The following is a 26,485-nucleotide window of genomic DNA, read 5'->3' as shown; positions in this document are numbered from 1 at the left end:
ACCGTAATTGGTTTATTCCAATGGCACGGGGGCTGGGTGTATGTGTTGTCTTCATCATCATTTCATCCTCATCACGACGCGCATGTCGCCTACAGGAGTCAAATAGAAAGACCTGCACCTGGCGAGCCGAACCCGTCCTGGGATATCCCGGCACTAAAAGCCAAACGACATTTCATTTTTCATCAGGGAGCACTCTTGGTCCATGAATTTTCCGGAGGATACACCTTTCGACATTTTCCAGTTCTTGCATAGTGCCTTTACCGTCCATCAGCAAGGTCTCCGCAGCATATAAGAACTGGGGTCTGACAACAGTTTTGTAATGTCATATTTTGTGGTTCTTTGAAATGCACTTGTTGTGACGGGTTTGCGACAGGTGGTTTACTGTGATCATTTTGGCACATCTGTCTAAGATGTCTCTACTATTGGGGTGGGCCCATTCGCCGAAATACCGGAATCAATTCACGTTTCCAATCTTTCCATAGATGACCGTCAGAGGGGCTTTCCCGTGGTTAAGAAATATGTTCCATTGAAATTAAGTGAAATGTTGAATGGAAACTCTTCTCAGATGATAACTGCGTTATTGGCATGGAACGCGTTGGAATTCGCCAAAAATTTCCAGTGTAAAAAGTTTCCCTGCTGTTTTCTCTGGGAAAGTGATGTGTGTTTCCTAGTGATAAACCATTCTCTAGTGAAAGAGTATTATGAGTGTCGCATAAATGTAAATTTATTTAGGAGATGTACCGCTTCCACCACATGATTTAATATGTATTAATATTTTTGATAAGACTGAAGGAATAATAGTAAATGTGTGGCATCGGTATAGCGCGTGCCACGATCAGCAACGAGCGAGTTGGCTATGCAGCTTAAGGTCGCATAACTGTGAGCTTGAATTCGGAAGATGGGGATTTCAATCCCACTGTCGGTAACCCTGAAAATGGTTCTCTTTTCACACCTGGCAAATGTTGGGACTGTACCTTAATTAAGACCACGGCGGCTTCCTATTCTTGCATCGCCTAAAAGCCCTCAGTGTGTTGGTGCGACGTTTGAATACCACCACCATCAGCTCAATATATTCGATGCCTCATACTTGTTGGAAAGTTCCGGCTCCTTGGCTCAGCGTACTGGCCTTCGGTTTAGCGAATCCTGGGTTCGATTCCGCATAGGCTAGGGATTTTAACTTTGGTTAATTCCTCTAGATCGGGGATTGGGTGTTTGTGTTCGCCTCAATACACATCCTCCTTTCCAAGCAACTCATCACACTACAGACCCCCTCAAAAACACAAGATAGTGAATATTTACACATAGAGTTGGCGTCAGGAAGGGCATCCGGCCGAAAATTGAGCTAAATCCTTACGAAGTGCTGGTCCACAGAAAATTGGGAAAATGCCAAGAAGGGTAAGAAGAAACTGTTACTTCTTAGAATATTTCCTTAAATACACAACCCGACTGTGTGTGGGTGCGGTAGAATAACACCCAGTGAATACCCTGTCTGACGTAAGAGGCTACTGAAAGGGGCTTCAGAGCTCTCAACTTGGGAGCGTGGCTTGCCGAGCATGGGGCTCTTACCTGAGTCCTGTCACTGCTTTCACGTACTTGTTTCAGACTCCTCGCTCTCATCTATCCTGTCCGACGTCCCTTGGTTGACTCTTGTTCTTTCCTCACATCATTGATATTGCAGCATTTCGAGACCTAGGGAGTCTCATTTTCAAGCCCTGCCTCGTCCTTGTCTTTCTTCCGTCGATACCTTCATTTTTCAATGTGCCGCCGAACTCTTCCATTTTTTCCCTCTGATTTACTGTTAGATTTTTTTCAAATTTGCTTTACGTCTTATGGCGACGATGGGATAGCAAAAAGCTAGGAGTGGAAAGGAAGCGGAAGGAAAGATGGGGAAACCAAAGCTTCTGACAGCGGGGTTCGAACCCATTGTCTCCGTATTGCAAGCTCACAGCTGAACGGCCAACTCACTCGATGAGTGTTAATAGAGGTTTACTTCCTCTTAAAATAATCACATATTGAGGATGAAGAGGATACACAGCTTTTTGTTTGCAGTGTAATTTGTACAATTTTGAAAGCCATATTCAAATATTTATATCACAGAAACTTACTTCTTGCGATGTTAAACTCAACGGTCCATTTTGAACAATAAAGCTGAATCTATATATATATATATAATAAGAGTTTTGTCTGTACATTGCTCAGAATTTAAAAAGAATGGTATTTCTCCATCGGATGTAACCACAGTAACAAGGAAATGCATTTTTTAAAAATTTTCCGTTACCTCTGTCTGTCTGTCTGTCTGTCTGTCTGTCTGTCTGTCTGTCTGTCTGTCTGTCTGTCTGTCTGTCTGTCTGTCTGTCTGTCTGTCTGTCTGTCTGTCTGTATGGACGCGCATCACGAGAAAAAGTTTGAAGATAATTTAATGAATATCGGTATGTAAAGTCGGGGAATGAGCCACTACAATCTAGGCTATAAATCATTTTATTCACGCTGGGTGAAATGGTAGTTTAGGGCAAGACCTAAAATTTAATCCTCGAATATTTATGGTAGTATTGGTCTTAGCGATAAATACTACATACCTAAGGTCTTACACATTATTACCGTACCGCTATGCAAATTTGCATTTTTCTTGCTAAGGTCATATCAACGCCGAGCCACGAGAAAATGGATAAACAGACTTTAATGAAAATCAGTATATAGAGTCGGGGAATAAGAAACTACAGTCTAGGCTATAAATAATGTCATTCACCCTGAATGAAATGTTAGTTTAGGGGAAGTCGCCTAATATGTAATTTTTAAATTCCTATGTTATTGGTCCTACGAAAAAGTGCTACTTTCAAGGTCGGGAGGAAACTAAATGTGAAGGCCTACAATATCGAAAGCTCATAACATTGATTAATTATAAAATTATATTGACCTTCCTTTTTTTGTGTGTGATGTGCTTTGTCTCTTCTGTTACCACTCATCTCCGATAGATGGGGTTACTGCTGCGTACCGAGTAAAACAGCCTGCCTGAATATTGACGGGAAATAGCTGGGAAGTTAGATCTTCTTTAGCATGCCATTCCTCTCGTTCATACATTTTCTGATACTACTGGTACGTAACACATTGGTTCATCATAGTATTTCAGCTATTCGATTCCTACTCTGAGGCACTGATTGGAATGCGCAATGTGTACACTTAACGGAATAATGTCGAGGAGTGTTCACGGCAGTCTGCGGTCTGGTTATTCCTGCTCTGAAACTTTCCACTGTTAGATCGGCAGCACAGTACTGTTCGTTAAAAGTGAGAAAATGTATGGTTTTTTTCATTTGATCGAGTATTTCATATGACAGAATTGCCTTTAATCGCGACATTCCTACTGACGTCATTAAATGACCTATATTGATTTCATTTGGAAAAAACCACTAAGACGGTCTTTCTGAGGATGTAAAAGGTAGGTGGAGATTGAGTGTCTGTCATTATAATGAAAACTCCCCAACTTGATTGTGACGAATGGTAGACTTTCTTGTCTACCGTTACAATTAAAATTCCCCAACTCAGTCTTCACATGAGAAAAGACGTATGGCGACTTCCACGTCGCATTTCTTGGGTAACGTTAAGAGCTTTGCAATTTAATACAATCTTACTCACGATAGAGACACTACTTAACGTAGATTTCTGTATACAATGCAGATTTCCGTAGCGAAGGACGAGTACATCAGCTAGTCACTAAGAAATGTTAATCTCAGGAAATCTTAACCTTGCTAAAGAGACGAATCTTCATTCCGTACAAGCGAACTAATGTCCCGCTGCGTGAAAGTTGGAAGCTGGCCAGGGGCTCACGGAACACGTTGTCTCCATGCTCTTCAATGCGTCGTGATCCAGAACACAGCGACTCAGCAGCACTCAAGGGGCGGCAGGGTGGCTTGGGAGGAGTTCGGGGAGAAGAACGAGGATGAGGAGGTGGGGGAAATTACAGGGAATGATTGAAAAGGAAATGAAGGGAGATAAAAAGAAACGTGAAGTCAAAAGAAGATGCATAAAAGTTAATAGAAAGAGTGAGAGGGGCAAGACAAAGAAGCAATATCAAGTGAGGGGATAAATTGAGCTTATAAGGTAATGGATGACAACGGCAGGGGGTGTAGCTAGGCAACAGTGAAGACAAGTTACTGCCGTGAGTACGTGGTCATGACGTTCAGATTTGTAATATCAGTTAATTGATGGAGATTATTACGTGCAGAAATAAAGTGCCAAATTAAAAGACTGCGGCGAGTAAAGAGAAACTTGAATAAATATAAAGAATAAGAACAAAGGCAGCCATATTCTTGCCAGGAGAGTCTCTTCGATTCCCTTGTATAACTAGAGATTCTTTTGAGAATAATTTTGGTTTATCTAAGAAGTAACGATGGACATAATCCAGTTATGTATTACCTATTTGGTATTAATCATTATAATAATAATAGCTGTAGTAGTGGTAATAATAATAATAATATGGATCACTTATTAGGATATATAAGAACGCAACCCACTCAGGAGAGACTAAAATAAACTTTATCTGATCCTGTAACCATTAAGAGGGGAATTCCACAAGGCAGTATTATTGGACATATTTTCTTACATATACTGTATGTATATGATATGAGTAAAGGAGTGGAATCAGAGGTAAGGCTTTTTGCGGATTAAGTTATTCTGTATAGAGTAATAAATAAGTCACAAGATTGTGAGCAACTGCAAAAAGACGTCGATAATACTGTAAGATGGACAGCAGGCAATGTATGATGACAAAAGGGATTGAAAGTCAGGTTGTGAGTTTCACTAATTAGAAATGTCCTCTGTTTTAATTACTGCGTTGATGGGGGTGAAAGTACCTTATTGGGATCACTGTAAGTACCTACGTGTTAATATAAGGAAATTTTAATTGGGGTAATCACATGGATGGGAATTGTAAATAAAGGGTACAGATCCCTACACATGGTTATGAGGGTATGTATGGGATATAGTGAGGATGTAAAGGAGATGTCATATAAGTCTCTGGTAAGACCCCAACTAGAGTACGGTTCCAGTGTATGGAACCCTCAGCAGGATTACGTGATTCGAGACCTGGAAAAAATCCAAAGAAAAGCAGCTCGATTTGTTCTGGGTGATTTCCGACAAAAGGGTAGCGTTACGAAAATGATTGAAAGTTTGGGCTGGGAAGATTTGGGAGAAAGAAGACAAGCTGCTCGACTAAGTGGTATGTTCCGAGCTGTCAGTGGAGAGATATCGTGGAGTGACATTAATAGACGAATAAGTTTCAGTGCTGTTTTCAGAAGTAGGAATGAAGATAAAGTTGGAATTCAAAAGAAGAAATTGAGATAAATATTCGTTTATTGGTACGGGAGGTAGGTATTGGAATAATTGACCAAGGGAGATTTTCGATAAATTTCCTAAGTCTTTGCAATCATTTAAGGAAAGGCTAGGAATACAACAGATAGGGAAGCTGCCACCTGGGCGACTGCCCTAAATAGAGATCAAGATTGATTGATTGATTGATTGATTGATTGATTGATTGATTGATTGATTGATTGATTGATTGATTGATTGATTGAAAAGAGCAACACTGGCAAGGAATGAAGGAGCACTACTGGGCAGTAATCAAAGCCCAGAGAAGACAGCTGAAATATCGTGGTTCTTAGTAGGCCGAAACAGACAAAGGTTAATAATAATAATAAGCAGCATTATATTTATCGATGGCATAAGACTTATCTGTGTAGTGCAACGTAAAGCAAATTGTAAAAAGACAGTAGGTCTATTATATTTACGAGTTCTAGAATTTCTTTCATATTCTCACTTTTCATGAGCCTTATTTTTTGATGGATAAACTCATTTTTCCTTCAAAATATCGGAACTCTTGACCTCCCATGTGGGCGGAGTGAAATGATCTATTATCCGTCCCAGGCTGCGTAGCTCGGATGGTAGAGCGCTGGCCTTCTGAGCCCAACTTGGCTGATTCAATCCTGGGTCATTCTGTTTGTATTTGAAGGTAAATTTACTGGCACGTTAAAGAGCTCCTGCGGGACGAAAATCTGGCGCCTCGGTGGCTCCGAAAACCATGAAAATATTTAATGGTATACAAAATCAATGACATTATTATGCGTTATCTGTGCCCCATTGTTATCAAGGTAAGCAAGGTGTTAATGTGGGTGGTAAGAAAGTTGAATGCATCAGATTTGCTGACGACATGGTGGTCCTAGCAGAAACTGAGATAATGATGAATATCATGCTGGAAAAATTGAGTAGATCGTGTGAAATCTTTGGTATGAAATTTAACAGAAAGAAGACTAAGCAATGATCATGAACAGGAAGAAGGATGTAACAGCAATGATAGTTCCTTCAGGTGAAGAAATAGAACACGTATCTGCATTCAGACATTTAGAAAGCACAATCAGAAGTGATCTATATTGTTTGGATGAGGTGAAGAGCAGGTTCGCAATGGTCAAGGAAGCGTACATGAAGCAAAGGGCTCTGATGAGTGGGCCACTGAATACGGACCTTAAGAAGAAGTGCTTCGTATGGAACGTTGCTCTTTATGGGTCTGAGACTCGGAATATAAAAAGGGAGGAAGAAAGCAGACCGAAATATTTTGAAATGTGGGTGTCGAGAAACATGGAGAAGACCAACTGGTAAGACAAATTAAAGAATGAAGTAGTATTAGAAAGAGGTGGGGGGGGGGGGGAGGAAAGGACGACAATACTGGAAACCATTCAAAAGAGAAAGAAGAATCGGTTGGGTTACTGTTTACGAAGGAAATGTTTATTCTTTTTTTTTTTGCTAGGGGCTTTACGTCGCACCGACACAGATAGGTCTTATGGCGACGATGGGATAGGAAAGGCCTAGGAGTTGGAAGAAAGCGGCCGTGGCCTTAATTAAGGTACAGCCCCAGCATTTGCCTGGTGTGAAAATGGGAAACCACGGAAAACCATTTTCAGGGCTGCCGATAGTGGGATTCGAACCTACTATCTCCCGGATGCAAGCTCACAGCCGCGCGCCTCTACGCGCACGGCCAACTCGCCCGGTAATCTGTATTCTTATAAGTCCAGAAACGTATATATAATTCTTTGCTTTTCCGTGTAGAGGAGAAATGTGTTAAATGTTTTAAATGAGCTTGTTATACGGAGACCACGTTAAGTACCTCGTACATAGTTGGAAGCCTTTTTTCAACCCAGAATCACGGCGTTCTTTCTCTGGCCTCCTATTTTAATCCATCCATCCTCTATTCTGCTTCAGCTCTTCATTGAAACCACTGAAGTAGTTGACACTTAATCCGGATTGTGCTCAATCTCAGATTTCCACCCGTCTGAGACCAACTTTGCTCAAGACCTTTCTGACGTCCTGAAAACCATTTATCTGAAAATTTAGACCTATTATCCATTATTTTGGGAACTCTTCATCCATTCTGAACAGTCTTCGCTTAAACATGGATATGTGCTTGGGCTGGGGTTCTATCTAGAATTAGCGTAAGTAATTTAGTTTCGGCAGTTTGGCGTTGACAGAAGCCGAATAAGTTAACTAAACCACCAGTGTACGCCATATGAACGGATGAACGACACCATTTTGGTGGACGGAAAGGCATGTTTCTGTAAGATGTTGATGTTGGACGTATTAGACCAATAATGCGAGGACGTAAAAAAAAAAAAAAACGGCGAATAATTTTAACGGGAAGACATTAATTAAAATCCTGAACATTGCGGAGGGAAGAGACAATTATTTATTTCATTTTATCGGCTAGAGGAAGACAAGGGCGTGAAAAATGAAAGACTGATGAAAGAATAATGTATTCATTATCTGTACCCTTTGCATGCCGTAAGAGACTAACGATAGGAGGAACAACCAACGTACTCTCGTCTTTTAAGACCCAAAGCATATCCATGATATTATGATTTTCCAGGGGCTCTGAACTTTGGGGCGTAGGTTGGCGACCACGGGGCCCTTAGCTGAGTCCTGGCATTGCTTCCACTTACTTGTGCCAGGCTCCTCACTTTCATCTGTCCTGTCCGACCTCTCTTGGCCAACTCTTGTTCTTTTCCGACCCCGACGCTGTTAGGTTTGCGAGAGCTAGGGATTCTTAATTTTCACGCCCTTCGTGGCCCTTGTCTTACTTTGGTCGATATCTTCATTTTTCGAAGTGTCGGATCCCTTCCATTTTTCCCTCTGATTAGTGTTATATAGAGGATGGTTGCCTAGTTGTACTTCCTCTTAAAACAATAATCACCACCACCACCAAGACCGTACCGGAGAAATTTACACATATCTCTCTTTTTAATTGACTCCATCAGTCGTTTATAGTCCTGAAACAAGTCTTCACTTCCTCTTTACCTCAAACGTCTAGACAGCATCTCAGCCAATTATCTTGCGGAAGGTCTTTCTTTCAAACATATCTTTCACTCTAAGCCCAGACTTCGCAGTCATCTGGAGACTCTGACTTGCATAAAGACACTTCATTTTAATTACTGTGTTGTAATATCATAGCTTAGCTTGGCTTAAGATGGTCTTTTCCTCTCAGAGGCGGTGTGTTCTGCAGAAGGCAGTGACCGAATTCTCTCGCCTGGAGTCATTGGCTTATCGTTCACTAGTTTCCAATCGGAGATTCTCAGCGATGTACATGAACCTTTGGACCCTTTCAATACTTCCATACTCTGTTCTTAGGTTACGGGGTAAAATTTTGATGTTTATCATGTACTTTGATTTCTGAAAAGAAACTTCGAAACCATAGGTTTATCTGATTACGAGCTATAACTGTGTTTCTAGATAACTTCACAAGATCATTAGCGAAAGCAATACGTTTTTATACAATTTGTTTCACGTCACACCGACAGAGACAGGACTTACGAGGACGATAGTATTGTAAAGGACTAGAGTAGGAAGGAAGCAACGGAGCTTTACTTAAGGTACAGACTGATGTGAAAATTGGAAATCACTAAGGGCTATCTTCAGTGGAGTTTCAAGCCACTTTCTCCCAAATACTAGTAAAAAATTTCATCATGACACAATTTTTTGATTCTCCGATGTATGTACTTCTGGTAAGTTCCCTTTTCCATTCACGGAAACACGGTTGAAGGAATCCAGTGACTGTTCATCATCCCATTTAATTTCAAAATTATTGAAGAGTTCTGCCGTTAATTTAACTTATGAGCGAGTGCATGCTAGGGTTTGATGATGATGATGACGATTCTTATTTATTCATTCATTAATCTCATTTCGGTTAACTATGGACCACGCCATTTCAACTGTCTCCTTCTTTTGGCTTTGAAATTTGCCCCGGTACTTCCGCATTTGTTCTCCGTGTTTTTCTTTCCTCTCCTGCGTCTGTGTTTTTAGCTTGGACTTTTCCTGGAAGTTTCTTCTTGAATGGGACACGCTCCAAGGTGTCATTACGCGTGACCTCGTTTTACCTCAATGAACCAGGTCCTGGAAGTAGTTAATGATCCGATTGACCAATTTTAGTGAGTTCATTCGCGTCTCTTTCCCATCAGATGTGGTCCTTTTCCAGATGGTGTAAGTTACCTTCTCCACATCATGCCGTCTTCTTTATTCATCAGTTTCTTTGATAGGGTTCGCGATCTTCCTTAACATCTTTTTTTGGCCTCCAGCTTTTTAATCAGGCCTTTCTTGTTCAGCGTGAGACATTCCGCAGCGTACAAGACATCTGGTCGGATGAAACTACAGTAGTACCTCTGCTCCACATTTGTTGGAGAACACCTTTAGCTAGCTGGTATGTCATTTCCATTTTGTACATGAGTGACGCGAAGGCAGGGCTATAGTCGAGGGTACCATCACATGTGATGCCCACCTCGAATTAGGCCCATTTAGTATTTCTTTTTCCTTTCTTTAAGGTGCTCGAATATATCAGCTTCGTATCGGTAGACTTTCTGGCATGTAAAAAACATAAATTCCGGCACCTCGGCATCTCCAAAAACCTTAAAAGTAGATAATTGGACATAAAAACTATTATTATAATTAATCTTCTCATTCTCAAGGAAAAGATCCGCTTGGTTGACCTTGGAGTGCTGATTCTTGTTACGTGACTACAGAAAGATATCCTCTTCTTCCGCATTGTACCGGTTATATTTCCCCTTTACATCGGTCTGTTTTCAGACCCAGTTTGCTTTACGAAAGTGAAAGTTGGGTGTACTCAGGTTATCTTATTCATAAGTTAGAAGCAACAGACATGAAAGTAGCGAGAATGCTCGCTGGTACATAAAATGCGGGAACAATGGCAGGAGCGTACTCGGAATGAAGAGATAAAGGCTATGTTAGGAATGAACTCGGCGGATGAAGCTGTATGCAATAACCAGCTTCCGTGGAGGGGCCATGTGAGGCGAATGGAGGAGGATAATGGACTCGGCCATGGATGGTAACAGAAGTAGAGGAAGACAAAGACGACGGTGGTTAGACTAATTTTTTATTGATTCAAAAATAAGAGAGAGATAACTGAACCAGAGCACAGAGCTAGTCACAAATAGAGTATTGTGGCGGCATTTAGTAAATTCACAGAGGATTGCAGGATTCCTCAAAATCTTTATTTCTCTGATCTCAAGTTTCTCACTAATACAATTTGTGTTCCCCGCAATGTATCCCGCTGCATAGAGGGTCTTCAGGCGAAATCTTATTATTATTGTAAGGCAGTCCTTTGTGTGGGTGCGGGTGGTAGAACATATTCACAGTATCTGCTGAATGTTGCAAGAAGCGTCTGAAACGATAATCCCAAAAATCTCTCATCTTCAGAGCGTAGTTTGATGATAACGGGCCGGTGCAGTATTATTATTATTATTATTATTATTATTATTATTATTATTATTATTATTATTATTATTATTATTATTATTATTATTATAAGGCAGTCCTTTCTGTGGGTGCGGGTGGTAGAACATATTCACAGTATCTGCTGAATGTTGCAAGAAGCGTCTGAAAGGATAATCCCAAAAATCTCTCATCTTCAGAGCGTAGTTTGATGATAACGGGCCGGTGCAGTATTATTATTATTATTATTATTATTATTATTATTATTATTATTATTATTATTATTATTATTATTATTATTATTATTATTATTATAAGGCAGTCCGTTCTGTGGGTGCGGGTGGTAGAACATATTCACAGTATCTGCTGAATGTTGCAAGAAGCGTCTGAAAGGATAATCCCAAAAATATCTCATCTTCAGAGAGTAGTTTGATGATAACGGGCCGGTGCAGTATTATTATTATTATTATTATTATTATTATTATTATTATTATTATTATTATTGTTATTATTATTATTTTAGTAAACTTTTTCAGCTTTCACCATTTATTTCTGGGGTCGCTGAAGCCACGCAGGCTCATTTTGTTCTTTTTCCGGTTGTTACTGGCCGGATGCCCTTCCTGACAACACATGACTTTTGATATGGAAATCTCAACCCGGGATCAACCGGGATTCGAACCTCGGCCTTCCAGGTGGTAGGCCACTAAGATAGTCAACGTCTGCTGCATTACTAAAAATATAGAAGCCTCCGTGGCTCAGGCTGCAGCGCGCCGGTGTCTCACCGCTGGGTTCCGGCGTTCAAATCCCGGTCACTCTATGTGAGATTTGTGCTGGACAAAGCGGAGGTCGGAAGGGCTTTTCTGCGGGTACTCCGGTTTTTCCTGTCATCTTTCATTCGGAAAACACTCTCCAATATCATTTCATCTGTCAGTTATTAATCATTGCCACAGAGGAGTGCGACAGGCTTCAGCCGTCCGTACAATTCATATCCTCGCCGCTAGATGGGGGCTTCATTCATTACATTCCTGACCCGGTCGAATGACTGGAAACAGGCTGTGGATTTTCATTTTTACTAAAAATGGAGCACGATGCTAGTATTAACGTAGGCTAATAGTAGGCTACTGAGGGGGGGTATTCTTAACATTATAACGGGGTGGAGAAACCTATTGTACGTAATTAATTAATTAACTGAATGTTTAATAAGTAGATATATACATAAATAAGTAAAGGTAAATGATTAATGAATAAGTTAGCCTTCGTTCATAGTGTCTGTGAGGAAAGTGCAATTTCTGATTTAGTGCGTAGGTACATGATCCATTTTCGAGAACCTGTTTTTATCGAAGCAGAGTGTCCCCGAGTTGAGCACTTTGAACCTAATGCTGGGCTACCTCGTGCAGAATGCAACGCGGAATATAGTGGTATGCAGCGTTCGAGAGCGCTTTGATGTGAACACACCGCCAATTAAAGCGAATGATTATTTGACCACAGCCTGTACCATTGCTCTTTTCCAGTATCAAACAGTTTTACCTCCTGTTTGTTTGTTTTTAGGTTGTTTTCGAATGGGTTTGTGTATTTGATATACAATTTGCCATGTCCTAGTTTCGAGCACGGACTGTTGCTATCAGTGCAGAGACGGTGGCATTTACAGCATGGTAAAGTATATAATATTAAGTCTGCAGGAAAACACATTGGAAATTAGGATACCTTATCATACATTCCCCAGGATGGTTTCAAAGTGGACACCATAAACTGCTTTGCCAGACGCATATGTACTATCCGCGAAAATTTAGAGCAGGTTGAAGAGATCTCATACAAGTTAAGCCTAGATCATACCAAAGTTAATAAACAATGTTATAAACATAAGTTTATAAACAGTGTTTATAGAAACATAGTGAATAAACTTCTTTAACATTCTGTCTGCACCGAAAAAGCTGTTTGTGAGGTTACAAGGAATGGAGTCAGGAAGAATAAAATACTTACAGCTACGGCTTTCATTATTTTAGTGAGCACAATTAGACAAAAGCCCAGACGTAAAGTGTGCCAAAGAGAAGTATTGTAGAAGTATTTAGAATTAAGTTTAGAGAGAACACTTATGTCATAACTTTCAATTCATGAAGCCGCAGGCTTTCAAAATTTTCTTCATAATGCCCCCGCATGACTTTGACCTCTAATTGACAGAAATTGGGCCTGAAATTGCAAGAAATGATACAGATTGTCGGAAAGCCGCCTCCATTAGTGACAGACTCCTATACTTAATTTATGTAATTGTCTAGAGTACCGGTATTAAAACAAGCAATTTCAATTATTGTGCCTGAAGAGCTTTATACAAAAATAAATAAACTCTTCATATAATCTAGTAAGGATAGTATTAGTTTGATGCTCTACAAGGCAAAGCTGGAAATAAAATTACATTAGAATACAGATAAAAGAACATATTACAAAATTTAAAATATTGCATATGAAAACTGTCGCTTCCCATTTGATAGTCACTTTTAGAAGGAATAAGAAATCATCGTATTCCGCACTTCATATTCGCAGGCTGTAATATTACCTTCGCGCATACGCCAACCCAAGTATTAGCCGATACACGAAACTTAATCAAAAGTTTTATTCACAAACGTTAAGGATATTTTGTTTATTAATATAGCCGAAAAGTTTACGAAGACCTATTTTGTTTAACAGTAAAAAAAGGTTCATGAACATTCTTGGTTAAGCGTGTTTATTAATAGAGTTGACGGAAACATCTTGGTGTGGACGCACATTTAATTTTACAGGGCCTATACCATGTTTGTGATAAACACTCAAGAACCAAGTCCATATTTGAGCAGCTTATTTCCAAAAGGGACCAAATCAATATACAAACGGGGCCGATGACCTTACATGTTAGGCCCCTTTAAACAACAAGCATCATCATCATCATCATCATCATCATCATCATCATCAATATATAAACAAATACAGAAGAGAGAAAAATGCTCACAGTGTACAATTTCAAGTGAAAATTCATTTAAAACTTTTGATCCGTTTAGGTAGAAGAAATGCATTTTAATACACAGCATTTCTGTTACAACTTTTGTAGTTTAAGAAATATTCAAGGAAAAATAATGGATTTGGTACTTTTAGGCAGTTAAATTCTAAACACTTCCATCTAAAAGGCGTATATTTCACTGCAGTCATCAAAAAACTGACTGTATTTAAATATACAGTGCTCAAAATGACTTATTTATAGCGAAGGCACAAATACTTTATAGTAAATGAAATAATCGAACATATCAATGCAAATTAAACAAAGTATTCTGTTGCTGCTGGTTACATGTCTCGGAAATTGTTCCACTGTGGCTTCGGTACTCACTGGCATCAAACACCCTGCTTGATGCGCCATTTTGCCTATTTTTTTATTTCATATTATGGAACTCCGTAACAACGTATGTCTTCCATTATAATCTCAAATTTGAATTTTTTCGATTTGTTAGCTTTAGGAAATAAGCTTTCCATTTCAGGAAGACGACTGGTCAGTAGCAACACAACAGAAGTTCATTGTGGTCACCACAGTCACCTCAATAGATGAGCATACTGTTCTGGCGCAGTATTTTTGAAATATGAGACTTCGCCCTAAATGTAATGAAAATTTTGTAAAATTATTTTTCTAACTGTTTTTTAATTGCAATTTTTTGAAATATCACACCATTAGCGACTAAAGAATGGTTTGCCAGTGCAAGGAATGACTCTTGTAAGTTCTTTTTCACGTGTTAAGCCTATATAAAGTAGAAAATTATTATTCATCAAAAATATTTTTCGAACTTAGTTGCGCAGCCGAGGGATATTGTGTGCCAGAGAACTCCGCAGCGAAAGTACCTCTAATCAGGGTATAACCACTGATCTGTAATACATAGCAACTAAACGGGATGTGTTATAAAAATCTTATAGTCCGATGTCAAAGTTTTATGGATGCAGTATTTCTTTTTTTTTCATTTCTCCATTTGGCCATTGGTAGAGGCTGAGAAAAATGTTGGATTTCACTCCATTCTTGATCTCACTTGTGGAAAGACAGTGTAAAACATATGCATCTTTGTATGGACACTATGAAACTCAAATCGTAACTTGTTCAGTAATCGAACTGGCAGATGTTTTAAAATTCGAAATCTCTGAGCTGACTGAACGGTTTCTAACAGTCCAGACGGATTGTAGATCGAATTCTGAAGCGGCAGTTTACTAACATCTTAAACACCCTTTCTAAGGGAAAATTGAGACACTCTGATGACCCTTAAGACGGATGACTGATGAGGAGACATTAGCATCATGATGATGCTTTTAACATTTTAAAGCCCGACTAAGGACCGCGGTTGAACTCATTTAGCTGATGTTTTTGTTTTTTCCTTCCGAAATCTCTTTATCCTCTCACTCAGGTTTTTGCAGCGTTCTTCAATCCTGGTGTTCAAGCTGTTGTTGGTTTGGTCTTCAGATTGGTGATTATCGATTAGTATTCGGAATTTACATCTATGCCATTTGAACATTTTACTCTTACTCCTATAACACTTCATACAGTTTTTGTGCTGATTGGTTTGTAAATTTCTCATTTCTCTGTGGCAACCTCCTTGATCACACCGAATTTGACGTCATATCCGTTGGTAGGCCCCAGTATAAATGTAGAGGCATTTTCATGGTCGATGACAAGTATAGAAATTCTATAGTTACGTTCATCATCAAACAAAATCCATGCCATCAGTTAATGGAACTCCCTCGGTGAAACAAGCTAACATTCTGGTATGGTATCCGATATTCCTAAGCTAGTCTCTGCGAGAATATAAGCTAAGAACGTAGGGTAACGATCCAGAGTCGCTTTGCTGTTTACAGTGTACTCTTCATGGGATAGGTAAAGGAGAGCTCACATAGAACGTAGAAATTAACGCATCTGCTTGATTTATGTCCCTTCTGTTCCGGAGAATCCATCCAGCTTTCCAATGCTCTGGTTAGTTGATGCATATACGTATAAGGTGACATCAAACCTCTTGCCTCTTTAAAATCACTTTTACGTCTTCCATGCAGTTATCCTGCAAATATGACTTCTTCATTATATTTGCCTTCCATTTGAGGAATAGGGACGTTTATCGTGAGTTACGTCTGAAATGCTCAAATATCCAATTGCAGCACTGTCACACTCCAAAATACCGGAAGCGACTCTTGATAGAGCTGTTACGTTCAAAGTCCATTGTAAGAGTAATAAGATGAAAATCTCCACACTAAACATTCTTATTCGCAAGTTGGCAGGGTCACAATGGGGCTTTCATCCTCAAACATTCCGAACTTCAGCAATGGCACTGTGTTTTTCTGTTGCTGAACATGATTTCCCGGACTCATGCCACACATGTAGAAACGGTCCTCAATGAAACTCCCAGATAGATTATAGGTCGCTTAAAGCCTCTTTCGATAGATATGCTCTGTTACCTTGCTGGAATAGTGCCACCCTGTGTACGCAGACAATTAGCTGCCAACAGGGAGAGGCTTAAAGTGGAACAGAACAGCTCTCACTCGCTGCATGGACATAGTCCTCCTCAGCAATGGCTGAGATTCCGGAAGAGCTTCCTGGGGACATCTGAGGTCGTTACTGTCTCACCAGGGAAGGCATGGCTGTGGAAGAACGGGGCCGCTCACCTCCACGGATGGATGCAGCAGCTGAGCGGACATAATGAAAGCTGGCTGGTGTGGAAGTCCCTGAGATGGATACGATCAAGAGTGGGAAGATCCAGGGATAACTTGAAGAAATTGGGGTTCAGCACAGTGTGTGAATGTGGACAAGAACAAACAGTGCCCAACATCTTTCTCAGAGGATGATCTCCTACAAGCCACTCAGAATGCATTGGGAATCGCACACTACTGGGCATGTGCGATATGATCTCATTCGTCATATTTTGTATACTTCAAAATGACTTTTACATTAACTTGAATTTGTACGTTTTTGACTCGAAAATATTAAATTATTATTATATTTTTTCAATCTTTACACATTGATTTAGGAATCTCTTTCCAGGACAATTTCTAGTGAGATATAAGGATAGTTGGTAACTTTTAACTTAGGCTGATGACAAACATGAAAGCTTGCTGGAAGCATCTTGAATGCGTCTAGGGCCACATGTTCAAAGACCTGAAGGTTTCAACAGTAACAACATTAAATTAGAAGAACCTAAAGGGATGAACCGTGGTAGAGCCAAAAATTTGCATCATTTTCGGAGCACTGCACTTTTGCTGGAAATCAGCCAGAACAAATTGAGCTAATATTCGCATAAAGCACGAAGGTCATACAGAGCTCAGAGCAATATGCACTGTAGGCGAGTGGGAGAATCCATGTCAATTCATCCAGTCTGCCGGATAAGCGCGTTAATCCTGATGGATTCAGCTGTTCATTATCGCAGGATTGCTACTGATGCACATTATCTAACGCAACACGTCACTGTCCGGAATTGAAACCAACCCATTAACATGGAGTTTGTAATTATAAATATTGCATTACATTATTTCCCTTCCAATGAACATTTATAACTGTTACAACCGAGAGAACTTGTATTATCGATGACCGATTCAGTATTTCTAAACCTTATTCTAACACGTCAATTTACAGCAATAAAATGGAAATAAAATTTGTTTCAAAAAGGAAGGGCTTTGGGAAACAAAATATTATTATTATTATTATTATTATTATTATTATTATTATTATTATTATTATTATTAAGCGAATAGACCCCTTAGGATCACACTACAATTTATATTCTATCTCTTTGCGTCCAGTACTTCTTGATGCGTTCGCTGGCCTGCTTCCGTTGTTCATCTGTCTGGGCGCTTCTGGTCTTCTTAGTTTATTCTTCGGGTTCACATATTTCCATATTTTTCACTTTCCCACATCTTTACGCGTTTCATTAATCCATGCCGTAGAGGTCTTCTTTTTCCAGAAGCAATCAAGTACAGTAGAACCTCATTGGGACTAATGGGGGTTCTAGGTTGTCCGAATTAATGAAAGTTCGGATCAAACAAAATAACTCAAGAAAGGAGCCTAAAGTACATATTTAAGCACTCCATTCAGTAAAAATAACGAGTACAGTACAGTATTTTAAATTTAAGAAATATAAATTATTATTTAGTATACAAGATATAATGCAATACAGTATAAGGCGTTCAAAATACATAATAATTAGTGCAGTAGAAAGTTAGAACGTGGCAAACACTGACCACACTTGACACGCTTACTGATTACAGATCCCTAAAATATTCGTAATTTTCATCGTTGTTATCTTCAACCCATTTAATGATAATGCTTAGGTTGTCTTTAATTTCACTAATTTTTGGCTTAAGATTAATAATTTCACCTGCTTCATCCTAGTCATATTCATACACTTCAGAGCTTTCTGCGCCCGTAACTCAGCTTTGTACTGTAATTGCATTTAAGTATTATTAGTAAACAGCTGTCCAGATTAAGCGATTTGCGGACTAATGGGGTCCGGATTAATGAAGTTTCACTGTATCTGTTTGGTAAGTCTGTTTTTTTCTGTTCATTCTATACAACTGTCCGAGAAACGCCAGTCGCAGACCTATGGTCCCTATGTTCATAATACTTGTATTTGTACAATCGAACAGTGCTTTAATTTAGGAAACTTTTTCTGCACCCTGTACAAAGCAATATTATATAATGTACATCCTACACAAGAAATTTAATAGTTATCTCAGTTTCGAAAAAAAGTTGTGACTAGTGGCCTTTTTGTTATGAAGGTGTTAATTTATTAGAAAGCATATAAGTATGGTAATATTGAAAAGAGGCTCCAAAAAAAATGGTGTGACAAATTGGCAGGGAACGCAAATACAAGAAGACTGTGGGAGACTATCCGGCACACAGGTTCAGCAAGAAAAATAGCACTCATCTCATTGGGTTGTTCCAACAAAACAACTTGAAAATAATTTCAACTTTACTCCAGAAAAATCCCCCCCCCCCAAAAAAAAAGACATGGCGATCACCCGTCCACCATTTAGGAGAATTTCAGATTGATCACGTAGCAATATCGTACGATTACCGAAAGGATATTCACAATGTGCAAGTGCGCAGAGGCGCTAACACCGATTCGGATAATTATTTAAACAGGATAAAAAGTAAATTCACACCCAAAAGAAAATTCAAAATAAAAACGCCTTTGTCTACACAAAATCAAAGACTCCAAAATAAGAGAAGAATGGGAAGAACAACCTGCAGAGAATTGGGAGAAATTTCAAACTAAGATCATCAAAACGGCGAAAGATCTCATCAATTTTCACAAGAAACCAAAACACCCTTGGTGGAATCAAGAATATGAGAGCGCACTAGAAGAAAGGGCAAAGGAATTTCACAACTGCAATAACAACAAATCAGAAGAAACACAGAAGACATTTTTCGAAGTTCAAAAAACGAGAAAAATTATATGGAAAATACTCGGTCCGCTAAGAACTACAGAACTCTGGAAATCAGTAAGTAATAATGAAATATACCGTAACATAGAAAACATAACAGAAACAAATCGGAAGAGGCGATTGGCATTTTGTGGACATTTATACAGAATGGATGAGAATAGATTAACTAAACAGATCTTCAAATATCTTTAGAACATGAAGAACCTGATTTCATGAAGTCAAGAAAGACTTCGAAAAAAAAAATAGGATAAGAAGCAACAGCAGAGAGAGAGAGAGAGAGAGAGAGAGAGAGAGAGAGATTTTCAGAAAGAAAGTGTTATTTCAAGGTCAGGAGGGAAAGAAAACAGGAGACATAGTGAGCAGATGGAGTATTTGAGGAAGAAGAAGGTACAACAAAGGATGAAGCACTGAAATTGTCACGTGGTCTGTAGGAAACCCTAACGGAGAAGGAAATAATAATAATAATAATAATAATAATAATAATAATAATAATAATAATAATAATAATGAAATGGCGTATGGCTTTTAGTGGCGGGAGTGTCCGAGGATAAGTTCGGCTCGCCAGATGCAGGTCTTTTGATTTGACAACCGTAGGCGACCTACGCGTCGTGATGAAGATTAAATGATGATGAAGACGACACATACACCAGCCCCCGTGTCAGCGGAATTAACCAATTATGGTTAAAATTTCCGACCCTTCCGGGAGTCGAGCCCGGAACCCCTGCGATCAAAGGCCAGCACGCTAACCATTTAGCCATGGAGCTGGACATATTATTATTATTATTATTATTATTATTATTATTATTATTATTATTATTATTATTATTATTATATTTATTATAAATAAATAAATAAATAAATAAAATTATTATTATTATTATTATTATTATTATTATTATTATTATTATTATTATTATTATTATTATTATTATTATTATTATAACTGTGGTAATCCCATATCGTTTTAGTTAGACGTTATGTAATTGGACACTTGTGTGTATTTAACTCTTGTCATACGAACAACTGAGTGTTAATCAAATCTAAAAGTGATTTAGGATAAGAAGTGCTTTCAGGTAAAATGCATAATTAGTTACCCATGTAAACTACATTTCAGTTGCATTACTTCTCGAACATACATCATAGCATTGTCGTGGAAGTAACACGGTTCGTGCTGTCTCTCTCTTGCTTCAAACTTGGCTCATTCTCCGTCCTTATTCATTCTGCTAATTACGAGCATTTCCGCTGCTGGCGCTGACATCACTCGACTTGCCCTCAAGACCGTTCGTTGTTTGTAGCGGAGGGAGAGGAAACTTCAACCTCACGACCTCAACCAATGACATTCACACCAGAGTTGATAGTTAAAAAGGACTAATTTCCCGCTTCGTTTCTTCATTAGGGGATAACGTTGGTAAACACACGTACAGTTAATAAGTGGACTGGCTGCTTTTCAAATGCATGCACTAAGAGAATTCCGTCACAGAAAAAGGAAGAAAGAGATCGGAGCTGGTAATGAGTTCTCCATGATGAAACAGAAAATTAAAACTCACAGTGAAGTATTTTCTCGCTGGGAGACGTACCTTGGCTGTTCAGATGTGAATTTTTCCGCTTTATTTTCACCCTCATAGAAAGTAATTTTCTATCATTTTCATTAGAACTTTACCGTCCCTTTGTTATTTTTAATTTCCATTGATCAATGGTAGGAGTGACTCCACATTTCGATACTTCCCAATAGCTAAGAAAAAGAAAAGTACCGTATTTATTAAATAAATATTAATTTTCCTGGATTAAAGCCACGTATTCAGGGTGCCCCAGGAGGAATGGTCAATATTCAGAAATATGGCAAGAACAATCATTTAAAGCAAACCATTTTATGGACATATGCCCTATTCCAAATGGTTTCCTATACAGGGCACTAATTTTATTATTAAGGTTTTTTGTTGTTATTACTGTTATAACTATTATTATTATTAATACTTAATTATTACAATTATTACAATTGATTCTGTAATTTGTGTGTAAATTACTATGGGGTGTCATGCTTTAATGTGTGTGAATTTGTATATGAACGTGATGTATTTAAATTGCTAAGGTATTACCGGGTGAGCAGAATAAAGCGGAACCGCTCCATCCTGTGCGTGGGAATTCTTGAGTGAGTGAGTCGGCCGGTGACGAAATAGAGTGACGGATGTACTCAAGGCCGCGCTACCGCACCATGTTTCAGTCTTTGTTGAACGTTTACAAACTTAGCACGTGTTTCGTTGGTGACATTAGTACAGCGTGTGAATTCAGTGAAATGGCTCAGGTGGCTCAAGTCAGGTATCGGTATTCTGTTCTCCAAAGAGTATTCATTTACGATTCATACGTCAGTACAGAAAGTGGGAGGGCCGTAAGAACATTATTTCAAGAGAAGTTTCCTGATGTTCAAATTCCAGGTCGGACTTCGATTCATAGATTAGTAGATAAATTACGTAAGACGGGAAGTCTTCTTGATAAGAAACGTAATAAACCACGTACAGTTGGCCTACACTCACAAGAAACTGTACGTACATTGGTAACGCTCTGGAAAGGTATCCTACAAAATAATTTCGAGGACTTACTCAGGAAGTGGAAATTTCTATCGTTCTGTTCGAACGGGTACAAAGTTACTGAAGTTAAAGCCGTATAAAATGACTGCAGTGCAAGAACTTAAAACCTGGTGACCCTGCATTACGAATGCGATTTTATGAATGGGTTTTGAATGCGATATATGACTGAGAAATTGACCCTAATCTAATGTTCTTTCCGAACGAATCGTGGTTTCACCTAAATGGGTATAAATACAAAAAATAATCGTTACTTGAGTACTGAAAAGCCTGATCAGCTTCACCAGGAACCCCTGCATGAAGCAAAAATAGGAGTGTGGTGCGCTGTTAGCGGCGAGAGAATAATAGCCCATTTTTTTCTGAAACTATCAATAGTGATGGTATGTGCAAACCATTTTGCGGCCGTTTTTTGGAGAATTATTTGAGAGGTAAAGAAGTGTCACGTTTTTCCAGCAGGACTCTGCGACGGCACATAGGGCCCACTTCTCCTTACAGGAAATCCGTGCAGTGTTTGAAAGAAGCGTTATGACTAACAAATGGCCTCCGCGGTCTCCCGATTTAAGCCCCTGCGATTTTTATCTCTTGGGTGGGGGGAGGCAGGTATTGAAAGAGAAAGTCTACAAAGCAAATCCACACACTTTACATGAACTTCGAAATTACATTCGTCAGGAAATTGCTGCCATATCTCAGAGGGAACTGCAGAGGGTAATGTATAATTTCCTAACCAGATGCCAGAAATGCTTGAACAACGAAGCGAGGCAGTTTCAACATATCCTGGCACGATACATGTGAGTACATTAATAATTTTTTTTGTATGTTTGTTAGAAATAGCTTACGTGACAACATATCTACTGCGGACTTCCTGTCACGCAGGCAAGTAATATTAAAGTCTTTGGCACGAACCCACCTCCCGTCTGCAGGCTGCACTGCCGGGCTGCAGGACTGGTTCCGCTTTATGTTGCTCACCCTTTAGTTAGCAATTTGTCCGCTCAGTCTACTGCAAACCATAGTGTAAAATTTGGAAATTTGTGGATTTGTATATGACGGTGTTGTTTTCCTTTCCATGTAATAGCTTGTAGTACATTTGTTGTGTAGTTGTTATTATTATTGTTGTTGTTGTTGAGTGATTATGTTTTAACTTCAGCCGGGCTGAGTGGCTCAGACGGTTAAGGCGCTGGCCTTCTGACCCCAATTTGTCAGGTTCGATCCTGGCTCAGCCCGGTGGTATTTGAAGGTGCTCAAATACGTCAGCCTCGTGTCGGTAGATTTACTGGCACGTAAAAGAACTCCTGCGGGATTAAATTCCGGCACCTCGGCGTCTCCGAAAACCGTAAAAGAGTAGTTAGTGGGACGTAAAACAAATAACATTATTATTATTATTATTTTAACTTCACTTTATTATCACACTACATACCTCGTTGCTTTCAACCTCTTTGGTTGGGGTGTCTTTCTGCCATTAAAGTAGCCCGTTGAACGCACAGTTGTCCATGGTGTATTGTGAGTTAAATAGTGCGAGGGATTGAGAGTTATCAGAGAGAAGTATCGATCAAATGTGTTCGTACGCAGGATAGCTAAAATGCCAGTCACCTATCTAGAATATGCGATGGTAGTGCTACTGCTGCTGCCGAGGAATGCCGTCGGCGGTTTCCGACACGTCGAATTTCTGATCGTAGAGTGTTTACCAGTCTTTTTTTTTTTTTTTGCTAGGGGCTTTACGTCGCGCCGACACAGATAGGTCTTATGGCGAAGATGGGATAGGAAAGGCCTAGGAGTTGGAAGGAAGCGGCCGTGGCCTTAATTAAGGTACAGCCCCAGCATTTGCCTGGTGTGAAAATGGGAAACCACGGAAATTTACCAGTTTTGAGCACATTGCGTGAAACAGGTATTCTTCGAAGTTCCCATTTTTGTTCTGAACGTGTAGTTCAACAACATGTGTAGGAACAGCAGCACATTGTTGAAATGGTGCAGTATAATCCTACTACCAGCTCACGGCTACTTTATGCACGTGTCAATGTCCTACGAACACGTGTATAGCGAACATTACATGCGGGAAACGTTTACCCACTTCAGAACGTCAAAGATATTGGGTGGGTGAGACACATAAGTGCGTGCCACTAGCCCAAACACAAGTGTACATTAAATGTGTTCTATCTCGAAAACCGTTCGGAATAGGGCATATGTCCATTATGAAGTTTTTTGCTCCAAATGGTTGTTCCTGTCGTATTCAATGAATATTGGCCATTCCTCTTGGGACACCTTCTAAGCACTGCCTGACAAGAAAAAACGAGGCACCTAAAAGGAAAGGTCGGTTGTCAATGTACTGGTATGTAAATGATTAGAATTGCAGTTCTCTGTGATAGGTTGAACGGCCACCAAAGTGCATTTGTGTCGTTCGTCTTCAGTGTTGTTTCCAGGCCTGGTAGATGGGCGTGAAGAGCTTCACATGTTGCGTGATCACTGCGAAGGACACGGAGATGCTGCTACTCGTGTGAGACTGCGTCATCAGCACCTGACAGAGTTTGAAAGAGTGGGTTTCCATTTGGCCGGCTGGTCGAATTGTGAAATATCCAAATTTTTGGGGCATTCTGATGTGACTAACCCGATGTTGGATATGCGTGGGAACGTGAGGGCAGGCATACTCGTCATCAAGGTTAGGTCAACCACGTCTGACCACCACAAGGGAGGACCACCCTATCGTACAGCAAGCACCTCGTAACTTCTTCATATCTGCGCCTGCCATCGGAGAACAAGTAATGGACATCCATAAACACTGTGTGTCATCCCGCGCGTTTGGTCGGAGACTAGAAACAGCCGGACTAGGGAATTGCCGTCCCATACTACGCAGGCTGCCGTTAACACCATAACACAAACGGCTGCGTTTGGAGCGGTTCCGTGACCGGGAAGCATGGACAGCTGATGAATGAGGTCGCACTGTGTTCAGCAATGAATCGCGGTTCTGCACTACCCCCGATGACCATCGTCTGCGAGTATGGTGGTGACCTGGGTAGAGGACCCATTCTTCCTAAGTTTTGAACGGGCAAAGCGATGTTACTCCAGGCGGCATGGTATGGGGAGCCATTGGGTAGTGATTGAGGAAAATTTGACGACACAGCTGTACGTCACGGTCACCCTGTGTCCTCATGAGTTACCTCTCATATGACAGTATTGTGGTGCCATTTTGCAACAGGACAATGCTCGTCCCCACACGGCACGGGTCCATAGGTACTGTATGGATAATGTTGAGGTATTCCCATGGCCGATAGAACGTGTGTGGGACTAGCTTGGACGTCAACTTCATCTCAGTGCCAGTATCCAGGATAACAAGGACCATTTACAGCAGTTGTAGGCCAGCTTGCCTTAGAATAGGATACAACGATTTTACGACACCCTCCCCAACCGAATCAGTACATGCATCCATGCAAGAGGGGGTGCAACGTCATACTGATGAGTGGGTTCATACTACCAAGTTCTTTATACATTTGACTAGATTTCGTAATCACTGAAATAGCATCGCATACCTTCTCAACATGTGAAGTTCCATTTTACATCCTCCTCCCATTCTGGAAGCTTCAATTATTTTGTCAGGAAGTGTATATTAACAAGACATTAACAAAAACAACGAGTTTTCAGTGAAGCTTCATCAGAAGCACAAATTAAAGTCTGTTGTTGACAGTAAGCATAGAAAAGCTTCAAGGAGGGTGGAAGTCTATTTTGCGAACCACGAGCACTTTATTCATGGCTAACTATACTAGTGTCCAAAAGTTAAGCATAATCACTAAACGAGGTCATACCGCCTGGTATGAATGTCAGGCGGAGTGCTAAACAAACGGAAGCTGACTCACACACCATATGTCACACAACTTGTCCAAAATACAGTGTCAGAAAGGTTCTGATAGCTAAGGTACACCTTTGACAACAACTAACAAAACTTGGCAATGCCTTCAACAACACAATATGCTGTTAATAGGTTGTATGGTTACCCCTAACGGTCACATACGTTTCGCAGCGAAGTGGCGTGTTCTCTATCAGATGGTCCAAGAGCTCTTGTGGTAGTCGATCCCATTCCTCCAAAAGGGCAATGCGAAGGTCTTGGAGGGTCCTTGGTGGAGGCTGAGGGATGCAATTCACCTCTCCAATGCATCACAGGCATGTTCTATGGGATTCAGATCCGCAGACCTCGCTGGCCAGTCCGTGCGATGAATGTCTTCCCAGGCCAGAAATTCATCCACCAGATCAGGGCGTTGCGGTCGGGCATTGTCGTCCATTGAGAGGAAGTCTGGACCAACCGAACATCTGAAGAGTCGAACATGTGATCTCAGTACCTCATCTCTGTGTCTCCGAGCGTTAACAGTGTTGCTCGAACCACCCATGATGATGTGCAGGTCCGTACGGCCACTGAACATGATGCCGCTCCACATCAATACGCCACCATCATACTGGTCCCGTTCAACGATATTCCTGTGGTTATACCGGCTACCCGGTTCTCTCCAGATTAAAGTGCGACGGAAATCGTTGATTGATGTTGATCATCGTTTTGCAAACTGAAGCGGAATTCATCTGTGAAGAGCACATGCCTCCATTCATTCATGGCCCAGTTTTGTATGTTGACGTCTCCACAGTAAACGGGCGCATCTGTGTGCTGGAGTGAGCGGGGCGCACACCGCTCGACGTCGGGAAAACAGCCCTGCTGTTCTGAGCCTCCGGTACACAGTCTTCCG

Source organism: Anabrus simplex, chromosome 9 (genome assembly GCF_040414725.1).
Source record: "Anabrus simplex isolate iqAnaSimp1 chromosome 9, ASM4041472v1, whole genome shotgun sequence".
NCBI classification, from domain to species: domain Eukaryota; kingdom Metazoa; phylum Arthropoda; class Insecta; order Orthoptera; family Tettigoniidae; genus Anabrus; species Anabrus simplex.
The sequence above is the reverse complement of the archived record's forward strand: the minus strand, read 5'-3'. Positions refer to the sequence as shown.